Source organism: Austrofundulus limnaeus, unplaced genomic scaffold (assembly GCF_001266775.1).
Source record: "Austrofundulus limnaeus strain Quisiro unplaced genomic scaffold, Austrofundulus_limnaeus-1.0 Scaffold134, whole genome shotgun sequence".
NCBI classification, from domain to species: Eukaryota; Metazoa; Chordata; class Actinopteri; order Cyprinodontiformes; family Rivulidae; genus Austrofundulus; species Austrofundulus limnaeus.
This window is the reverse complement of record NW_013952536.1, coordinates 995,542-1,006,132: the sequence shown is the minus strand read 5'-3', so window position 1 is coordinate 1,006,132 and position 10,591 is coordinate 995,542. Positions and strand designations below refer to the sequence as shown.

General features: G+C 37.1%; 1 protein-coding gene across 1 annotated transcript in view; it reads left to right on the top strand.

Moving 5' to 3' along the window:
- The first annotated feature begins 6 nt into the window (after positions 1-6).
- si:dkey-178k16.1 (band 4.1-like protein 1) overlaps positions 7-10,591 on the top strand; it is a 49,056-nt gene continuing 38,471 nt past the window's right edge. Inside the window, exon 1 of the mRNA XM_014015798.1 lies at positions 7-153. The gene's annotated coding sequence lies outside the window, so the exon portion shown is untranslated. The remainder of the gene's footprint in view (positions 154-10,591) is intronic.

Here is a 10,591-nt window from a genome sequence, read left to right as displayed (position 1 = left end):
AGAGAGAGAGAGAGAGAGAGAGAGAGAGAGAGAGAGAGAGAGAGAGAGAGAGAGAGCGAAAAGGCGCTCCGGGGCGGTGTCCTCTTTGGTTTCCCCGCATCTCAATGACCAGAATCTGGACCGAGGCTTGACAATCCGGACCTGACGGGACAGGTATGCAGTTTATTTGTCTGCCTGGTACGGAATGATTCAGGTGCACGCGCGCTTTACTGCTGTATTTATTTCATTATTTRTTTGTATTATTATTTTTTTTGGCGAAGTGACATTGTTTGTAGGCGAAGGATGACACACAGAGAAGCTTCGCGCAGATAAACAGTGATTTAAATGCCCTGCGAAACGCAGCGCTTTTGTGCTGCCAGTGCCATCGGCGGATGAGGAGGGTGTTACCACACAGCGTTAATAAGACCAATATGGTCGGCAGCCCGCTTTAAGAAGCTGCACCCAATCTGAGCTCATCCTTTATTTCACGCTGATCCAGGCCCAGCAGGAAGAGGCAGGTGCACCTTTTTTTTAAATTGTCTTATTATCTTGATGGTGAACAGATTCTTCGTGCATGAGGAATGTGATTTTTGGAGTCATGAGCTGACAGCTGATGCTGAAGATAATGAGCTAATTGAAGATGGAGAGTGTTGTGGAGGGTGTGGCAGAGGGGCCAGCAGGCGTGCAGCTCTCCTGCTGGGCTGTTATAGTTTAGAAATGCCCCCAAGACTGCAAACTACATGTGCATGTGGGAAACAACACTGCATGTGATCCAACTTGTGTTTTTCTTAATGCATTGAAGAAACGAATAAATTCGATGTTATTTGCATGAAAATAAGTTTTATCTTTTAAAGTTAGGCTCTGTGGGAAGATTATGACCATTTGATGTCTTATCTGCTGTAAAGACCTAAAGAAGAGAAGCAGACTGCAAACTTCTGATTCTTAAAATCAGAAATAAACTTTAATAAGCTGCAGCATGTAATTTATGAATCGCTACACTATGTTGATTAATGATGTGGTTGTCTGTTAAGTATATAGCATAAAGACAGACCCAGAAGTTGAAGCCATAAAGAACGAGCGCCCTCTAGTGACTGGCTGCAATACAGTTTTTAGGTTCCACCCCTTCATGCAAACAAATGGATCAATTTCCTGATAGAAAATCGTGTTTTAGAAAACTTTTTTCTTGTGCTGATATTTGTTGATTTGTGTATTTATTACCCTATTCAAATGTGCATTTATTAAATTTATTTAGTTTTGGTTCATTATTTTAGTAAAAGTACAATGTGACTTTGACAGAGAGCAGGATGAGGTGAGGATTTTCATAATGCATGAGACAAAAGTGCAGTGTATTTTTTTATATCAAAGGTTATAGGACTCGTTGAGAGGAACAGTTTTCACCCTCAAAAAAGTACATTTATAAAATACTAATTAAATCTCTTAGGAGCCTGTTTTCCTACTAAAATAAAGTGAAATATCTGTTGTTAAATTAGGTGACAAACCCACTTGTGRCTAAAATTTCGGTGTACAAATGTGAAGTTAGTAATTTACACTGGGTTATGTGGATTTCACTTTAAAGCCTAATATTCAGGGAGAAGTTATTAAATTGAGATTCAGTATTCAGGTAGTTTAGAGGAAATAGAGTTTCATTCTGACTGGATTAACAAGCAAACAGCTAATTCAATAAGAGCAAAGTCAAGTTATACCATCACGACACAACTCCAATCTCAAAAATTCCAAACAAATGTTTTTCTGTTTTATTTCAACTTAAACATTACCTTCAGTTTTGCTTTTCATGGTTATTCTGGCAGAAATATTGTGATATTCCTGCAGGAAGTTCCTCTGCAGGCTGCGCAGAGCTTAAGTAATAACTGTTGAGGCTATTTACACTTGGAAATAACCATCAGTTCTTTTGCTAAAAACTGTTATTTGAAACTGATGCTTATGGAAAGCTGGGTAAAACGGCATTTGCTCCAATTTCCATGAACAGTTTGAAACTGGAGTTGTGTTTAAGAGTTAAAAACACTACCTTGCCACCTATATCGTTAYTGTCTGTCATGCTGCAGCAGAGATTAGTTAACCTGCCATGGTTCTGTTTTCTTTGACAATGATCTGATCAGGATCAAGGTGAATTTCTGATGTCTTAAAACAACTCTAATCTCAAAAATATAATTGTGGTTGATGCAAAGACTATTCTATAACAGTTATTTTATAATATTCTATAACGTTAGTGTTTATTCCATTCAATTTTTGAATGGAATAAACCCTGACATTATTGTCATTGTTGCAAAACACACACAGTTCTGTAAATAATTCGGTAATATAACTGTGAAATCAATCTAAAGGTTTATAGCATAGTGTTTGCATAAAAAAATACTGACATTTAGAGATTAGTTGTTTTAAGATGGCAGAAATCCACTTTGGTCTTGATCCCACTCTGGTTAATCATAAGCTCAGCAATCCGGTCAGAAATAGTTCTAGTTGTTCAATTTCAGGTTCTTCAAAGCTTGTTGCAGTCATAACCTCTCCACTCAACCTCACTTTCAAAGTACTGGTTAATATTTTTTTTCAGTGGTTTTAAAATTAATTCAGTTTCCAAGCAGCATCTCCTACGTGTACTTCAGGAAAATCAAATCAGTGTAGGATGTAGCTAAAGACTTTCTCTCGCTCTGCTTCCCGGGACAGACAAACTGACTGGCAGGTAACTCAATTTAAATTAGATATTGTGCCGAGCAGAGTATAGATTTATTTATGTAACATTTTGAAAGTCAACTTACGAGACGTAACTGAGTTTCACTTCAAAAGGTTTGAGTCCGAACGCGCACACACACACACACAAACACACAAAATCTACGAAAAGTCCTACAGTTGAGCCACTCAGAAMGGTGTATTACAGCTTCTATTGTACAACAAGTCTCACTGTGAGTTCTCATCATCAGTAATGAACCCTTTTGTTCGTCCTCTTTCTGCTCRGACAGACTGTCAGCCCTCAAAGTATTTGGCTCCTTTGCAGCTACACCACAGGCCATAGTATCTTCCAGACTCTGAGTTTGCGGAGGCAGAGTCGGGGAGGGGGGTAAATTAGATCTGCAATCCATCCATCCATCTGTCCATCCAGGCCTCTTCCCCTCTGCGCATCATTCCATCTCGTTTTCCTTTCACCTGCTCCACTTTTAGCCTCCCCAGTGTTCATTACGACAGAGTGGTGCTCCTCTGTTACTGTCCTTTGTCAGCTTGGAAGAAAGGRCAAAACCTAATCACACATGCTGGTAAACACAGGAAAATATTTTTAAAACGCACAGATTGTTGGCCAAATGTTGCATGTGTTACTAATTGTTCATACATACATTTTTCATTGAATTTGTTTCTTACTTGTGACAACCTAAATGGAGCAAACGTCAGATTTATACACTTCTTAAGCTTGTWTGTCACGAGGCGACTAGATGGAGACACAAAATTGTGAGAAAATACACAGATTTTCACTTGGAATCATACTGGATTAGTCCAAACGTCATATTCGCATATTTGAACATTACTGCAAATAAATTGTGATGTTCGCACAAAACAGGGTTCGACAAGATTTTTTTTCTTACCTGCCCCGTCTGACAGGTGACAACAAATGTTACCTGCCTGACAAGAAAAGTTACCTGCCTGAAACAAAAATGTTCAAAATTTGATAAAATGCTTATGAAAACAGAATGATCAACAGCAGCAGCTTTGTTTTAAATACTATTTACAGAACATGAAAAAGTCTGAAATTTACATTAATTGAATAGCCTATCTCATATCTAAAGATACATTTAAGATATTTTGAACTGGTCTCCCTACAACTTAATGATAAATCTAATGTTATTTAAACTAGTCAGAATATAATTAGAGATATCCTGAATAGGTATTTTGCCTMGTCAAAATATATCAAGAGATGTCCAGTGTTGTATAAAGTACCTCAAAGTGATACAGTACTTGAGTAAAAGTACAAGTATCTTATCATAAAAATACTTTGGTAAAAGTTAAAGTCTTCTCTAAAAATATTACTTGAGTAAAAGTACAAGTATCTTATCATAAAAATACTTTGGTAAAAGTTAAAGTCTTCTCTAAAAATATTACGWGAGTAAAAGTCTTAAAGTAGCTGATATTTTTTGTATTTAAGTATCAAAAGTAATTTTCTGACACAAAATCTACTTAAGTATTAAAAGTAAAAGTACTGAGTAAAAGTGAGCAGTTAGATTTTCCAAAATGACATTTATTGGGAGGTGACTTCTCAAAAAAATTTTTTTTTCTAACGGCATGCAGCTGTGATGGGTTGTGTACAAGTTAATACAGTATCAGAATGATACATATTTATACTTCTCATCCAACCACAATTAAATTCACTCTATCCAGGAGACACAATTTATCAGGATAGTATTTTTTTAAGTAATAGCAACTCGAAATAAAACAGAAGAAACGACTTTCTACTTCTTACCTTTTTTTAAAAAAGTAGTGAGTAGAAAGTACAGATAAGTGTGTAAAAATGTAATGAGTAAAATCAAAAAGTATGCTGAAAAATAATTACTCAAGTAAAGTACAGATACCCAAAAATTCTACGTAAGTACAGTAACAAAGTATTTGTACTTAGTTACTTTACAACTCTGGAGATGTCTATTTATTTGTTTGTTTCTTTCTTTCATTCATAAAAACAAAACAATCTAATAAACATCATTAAAATAACAAAGTAAACCCTACCCTGAATTAAAACGGTGCAGAGTGCAGAAAAAAAAACTCATCATGCCCCTTATTTTCAAAAATCAACTTCAACAAGCAAACAAGCTCAAGCTGGAAAGATCTCCAAATTAAAAAAAAGGAAAATAAAACCTTTTATTATTTTATCCTAAATAACTAATGTGTCTAATCTAGTCATAAAACAATTTCAGATAACTGTTATGTAAGCGTGGTGAAGCCAAATAAATGTAATGTCGGCCTGCCAAACAACGAGCTTCTGCCTGTTGAACTGACCCTCTGCTGCTGCGCAGAGCAGCAGAACCCGACTGTTACATAACAAGATGGTTTTATGACTGAAYGAATGTCCGCATATTTTTTTCATCTCTGTGGGTAACAATTCATAAAAAACAAGTTTTTTCTCTGACAACTTGGGTGTGAAAAAAACTACGGTTGTTAAAGCTTCCCTCTGCGCGATGTGCAGCAGGAGGGAGGGATGAAATAATCCCGTAATACGATGACACGACGTAAAGAGTGGGAGGGGAAATTTTGAGGATTTATTCTCTCTTTAAGTGTTTTAAAATGCTACATTTCTTCATTTATTTTCAGAATATTTTTGAATAAATGGCCCTATGAAAAAAAAAAAAGGTTTACCTGCCCGGTCGGGCAGGCATCGGGACACACCCGCCTGCCCGAATATGGGTTTTACCTGCCCCGGGCAGTCGGGCAATAGGATTTGTCGAACCCTGACACAACATTCCTGTGAATGACGTGCACAATCTTTGGTCACAATTGAATCACTAAGTGTCTTAATTATGTCTCAATTTGATTTCCTCTGGCTGTGTCTCAATTCAGGGGCTGCATCCTTCGATGTCTGCCAAAGGCTGTCCCGATTCATGGGCTCCTTCTCATGGGGCTGACAAATGAAACCCCTGAAATGAAGGCTGCAGCTGAGTATCCTTTTAAGCATCTCAAGTCTGAACGCACAATATATAAATCATATCACTATAGTAATGGGGTAGTGCGTGGTCACGTAAACATGTCATTTGAAGACTAGATCATCTCATTTCACAGCCATTTTATTCAGCCTTCTTGGACTGCGTAGGGTATAGCCTACATGGGCCACGGTCTAAGTAGAATGCAGACCCTGAATTGGGACACAGTTTAGTTTCATAGGTCGCTAAATCTTACATTTGCTGACTCACTAAAACTAATTTGAGGTGGAGATGGTATCCATTCAGGTTGATGTGGAACAAACGTTCTAGCCAATCTATTATCAGACAGCAGGATGTTCCAACCATTGTGCATATGTGTGTGTGTGTGCGGTTTTTAAAATGATTTCAGCAYGCATGCTTGTTTAAGGTAGCGCGCTTTGATACAATTCTCCCTGGAGTCCTATGTTAAGTTATCCCGTGATCGATTTGCAATAGCTCATTGAAGCAGAGACGGTGTGCGTGTGTTCACAGCCTTTCCGCGAGAGTCTCCGCTGGATAAAACTCACGTTGCTTGAAAGTCAGAGGCGCTTTCAAAGGCATATCAAAGATTGCAGCATGTAATAAACTGTCACTTGTGCATTATCATGGCAAATGATGCACAAATTAACTTATCAAAGTTGTGACTGCACACACGGTCTGCCACAGACATATCATTTCATTGAACCACATGTTTTCACAAGATGAGGCTTTTAGTTTTTACAATCTGTAGTAATGGATTTTCTGCAGAATATTTGTAGAAAAGGTGATGCCTATCAGAGTGAGTGGCTGTAAAGGTAATGAGTTTCCGTAAGATTTCGAAGAAAAAGAAGCATGCTGGTTTTATTTAACCTTCAACTTTGAACAGTGCGTATCACATGACTTTAGAGATAAAACCAGCGAAATGCAGATTTTGAGCTTTTCAAACATTTTTACACAGACATTTTGGATTAGGTCAAGTCAGATATAGCAAAATCAAATCAATACCTGAAAATTTAGAATCCATGAGGTTAATTCCTGTCAAGGTATTTAACTCTGCTGCTCCTCTGTGGATTCTCCTGCTCTCAATCTTGGCTTAAACCTGCTGAATTAGGTTAATGACAAACACTGACTCAGCCAGTCTGGTTCTTTTCCTTCAGAGGCTTGTTGGTTGCTTTAACAGTTGGATTTCCGGCACCTTGCACTCTCCAGTCTGTTTTGCAGCATTTCTCTGAATCAGATCCGACAGTATTTACAGATACACTTCAGAATGCTTCTTTCACATCGTCAATAAACGCCAATGCCCCTTTTTCCACTGGCGGTGCGCCCGTGCTGTCACACCGCCACCGAGTTTTGACRGATAAGGTGAGCTTTGAATGATTGGGTCCCACTTCCACAGCCCATATAAATTTCACTTGCTATTGTTCTGGTGCAAGTAATTAAGGGTTTTATTGTCCTATAGAATCTTACTCCAGACCTGAGCAGGCCAACTTAGATATTTTGGAACAGAAATGTTGAATATCTGTCTTTACATTAGGGCTGCATGGTGTAATGGCATTTGTGATGTTATTTTTGACCATTGTAGTGATTATATCAGTTACAATAAACACGTTTCTCAGGCCTTTTTCTCCTTTGACATTAACATGCTCCTCTGTGTACTTTAACATCTCTGACACTATTATGCCAATCAGGTGAGGACATCAGGGGAGTCTGTCCAGTAGGCTAAATATGCTGTAGTCATTCAGTGTCAGTTCATGTTGTTTTGGCAGCTATGACTCAGGAGATAGAGTGGTTGTCTATTAAATAGGAGGTTGACATTTAGATCCTGACTTCTCCCATCACATGCCGAAGAGTTTGGGCAAGACACTGAACCCCATGTAACCCCTGATTTTAGTGAAGAAGTGAGTGTGAATTGTGGTGTTAAAATTCTTTAAGTGGTCAGAGAGACTAGATAAAAGCTATATAAATGCAGCCATTTACCATTACTTGGAATAATAGTCTACCATGTACTGCAAGTAGTCCTTTGTAATGCTGTCAGTGTGCACACTGATATTCCATTGATACTGTTTGATTGAACCAAGGATTAAGTCACAAAGTGTTAGAAATAGGCAGACATTGTGTTTTGCTGAAATTGTTTGCAACAATTGCATTTTGTCAAAATATAATGAATGGCCTTATCTACGGGTCATTTAGATGAAATATTTGAAAAATAATCGTAAAGAATTTTTTGAAGCCCTTTTTGGAGCAGCAGCTATAAAATCACAATGTTTAGCATAAAAGCTTTAATGTTTTGTCATTTCCCCTGCAAAGCAGTTTCTCTTCCCAGCTGGTAAATTTTAGTATCTAAATATTGTTTGAGGTTTCCTTTCTAAAATGACATCAAAAACTCCTCTTTAGAATAATCTAGAAATAGGATTCAGACAAGATATTAATGTATCATGTTTAGGAAGACAAATGAAGGCATACAGTGTCATGAAATCAGAATGATCTCATTATCAAAATGTTGACGTTGAAAAGCCAGGGATCTGAAAATGTTGCTTAGGTAATTTTGACCTAATTTAACTTAACCCTCAATTTGATGTGATGGGTCACATCTAATTGAATCAAATGTTGTCTTAATAATGAATTCTACTGCTTAACTTATGTGTTTTGTTTTGTTGAGCTCACAAGCAAATTATCTACAGTCAGGTCCATAAATATTTGGACGACACAAATCTCATCTTTTTGGCTGTTAAGCTTACCATGATGGATTTGAAATGAAACAAACACGATGCACTTTAACTGATATTTACATCCAAATTCAATGAGCGGTGTATGGTTTACAACATTTTGTTTTTTGTGCATCCCACTTTTTTAGGGACCAAAAGTAATGGGACAAGTTAAACTATAAATCAAACTTACACTTCTTMATATTTGGTTGTAAATAGTTTGCAGTCAATTACAGGCTGAAGTCTGGAACGCATAGACATCACCATATGTTAGGTTCATCCCTGGTAACGCTCTACTGCAACTGTCTTCAGTTCCTGTTCAGTCTTGGGGCATTTTTCCTTCAGTAATGTCTTTAGCAAGTAAAAAGCATGCTCAATCAAATTCAGGTCAGGTGATTGACTTCAATAACATTTCATGTCTTTGCCTTACAAAACTCTCTTTGGTTGCTTTTGCGGTATGCTTAGAATTTGTGTCCCTCTGGTACAGTGAAGCGCTGTTCAATGAGTTCTTTCAAATGAAATTAAAGCTGAAAGTCTGCAGTTAATGCACATATTGGTTGTTTTATTTCAAATCCGTCGTGGTAGAGTTTACAGCCAAAACGATGAGAATTGTGTCGATGTCGCAATATTCATGGGCCTGACTGTAAGTTTAGGTTTTTACACCATTTTTGTTTTAGCTAAAATGCTAACAAAGTAAACCATATAATAATAATTATAAAGCTTGGCGCTGCATATTAACACTTTTTGAAAAACTAAATGCGAAGTTTGTCATGAAATGCGAAACTGCTTTTTAGTCTGTTCCTAAATGACACAAAAATGGTGCAAAAAACAAACAAACAAAAAAAAACTAAACTAAAAAAAAAACTAAAAAAAAAACAAAAAAAACAAGCGAGAACTGGAAGTGGCTGAAGTGAAGACGTTGAGGTTCTTGGGAGTGACAAGGTTGGATGAGATAACGAATGAGATCATTAGAGGTACAGAGAGCAGGTTGAATGGGTGGAAGATAAAGTTAAAGCCATACAGAGACGGTTTGGTCATGTGCACAGGGGCAGTGGGTATGTTGGTAGAAGGATGTTCGAGATGCAGCTGCCAGGAAAAAGACAAAGAGGAGATATATGGATACAGTTAGAGGACATGGAGGCAGATGGAGTGAGGACAGAGAGATGGAGGAGGATAACTGACTGTGGCGACAACCTGAAGAGGGAACAGCTGAAAGAAAAAGACTAACTAATGTGCAGAAGTGACAACCAATACATATCATTCACATTTAATTTGATGAATGTTAATCTGCCACTTAAGACTTCATTATGAGATATAATCTGCCAAAAGCATGACACAAATATTATTCATAAATTAATCTTTTGTTCTTTAAAAAAGCACAACTCATAATGTTAACAATCAGAATTGTTCTGTTTCTGTCTACATTCCCTCAACATAGAAAAGAGGTTTAAAAATASTCTTCAAAGTGTCCATGTCTGTTGCATCTTCAAATCACCAGTGGCTGGATTTTGTGGAAATCTTTGAAGAAATGCTATAAAATAACATGGTTTTCTCCAGCTGCAGTCTCTTGCATCTTTGTATGCATGGGATGAATTGGTTTCAACGTCTTAACAAACCCAGTCTGCCCCTTTTTTCCCCCCTAATACGAGTGCAGGACTGCTGGGCTTCCTCACATCATTGCCCTCTCTCCTGTCAGATGGGGTGATGCCAGAAAAAAAGAAAAGAAATGCACCCAAAATATGCACTTTGCTCTATTTTTACTGTGCTATTTCCAACAAATGGCAATGTTTAATTCCAAATTGACCTTTTTTTTAACCAAGTCTACTTTTACTGGTATTTAGACCTAATATAGAAGAACACATTAAACCACATTRCATTTGGACTTAAACACTATTTTACGCCACCAAAACAGGAATGACCTTCTAATATGTTCGTAGATACTATGTTTAGCATGTTCAAGCTAAGGTAATAGAAACAGTATAACTRTCGCTTCTTAACAATTTTACGATGTTCATCATATAAAATAAATTAAAAAGAAGKGATTATTAGCAAAGCTACACTAATTTTGCATTATTATGCATAAGATGAGTATCATCATTTTTGCATTTATCACATCGTATTACACATTAGATTTGATTTATTTGCTGAGCCYCTTGGTGCCCCTGCAATAATTCACATTAAGCTTTTAGTAGAACTTTATGGTTAAGTGCAGATGAACTCAGTGTCTCGTGTGAAGCGTTTGGTCATCCTCATGCAGAC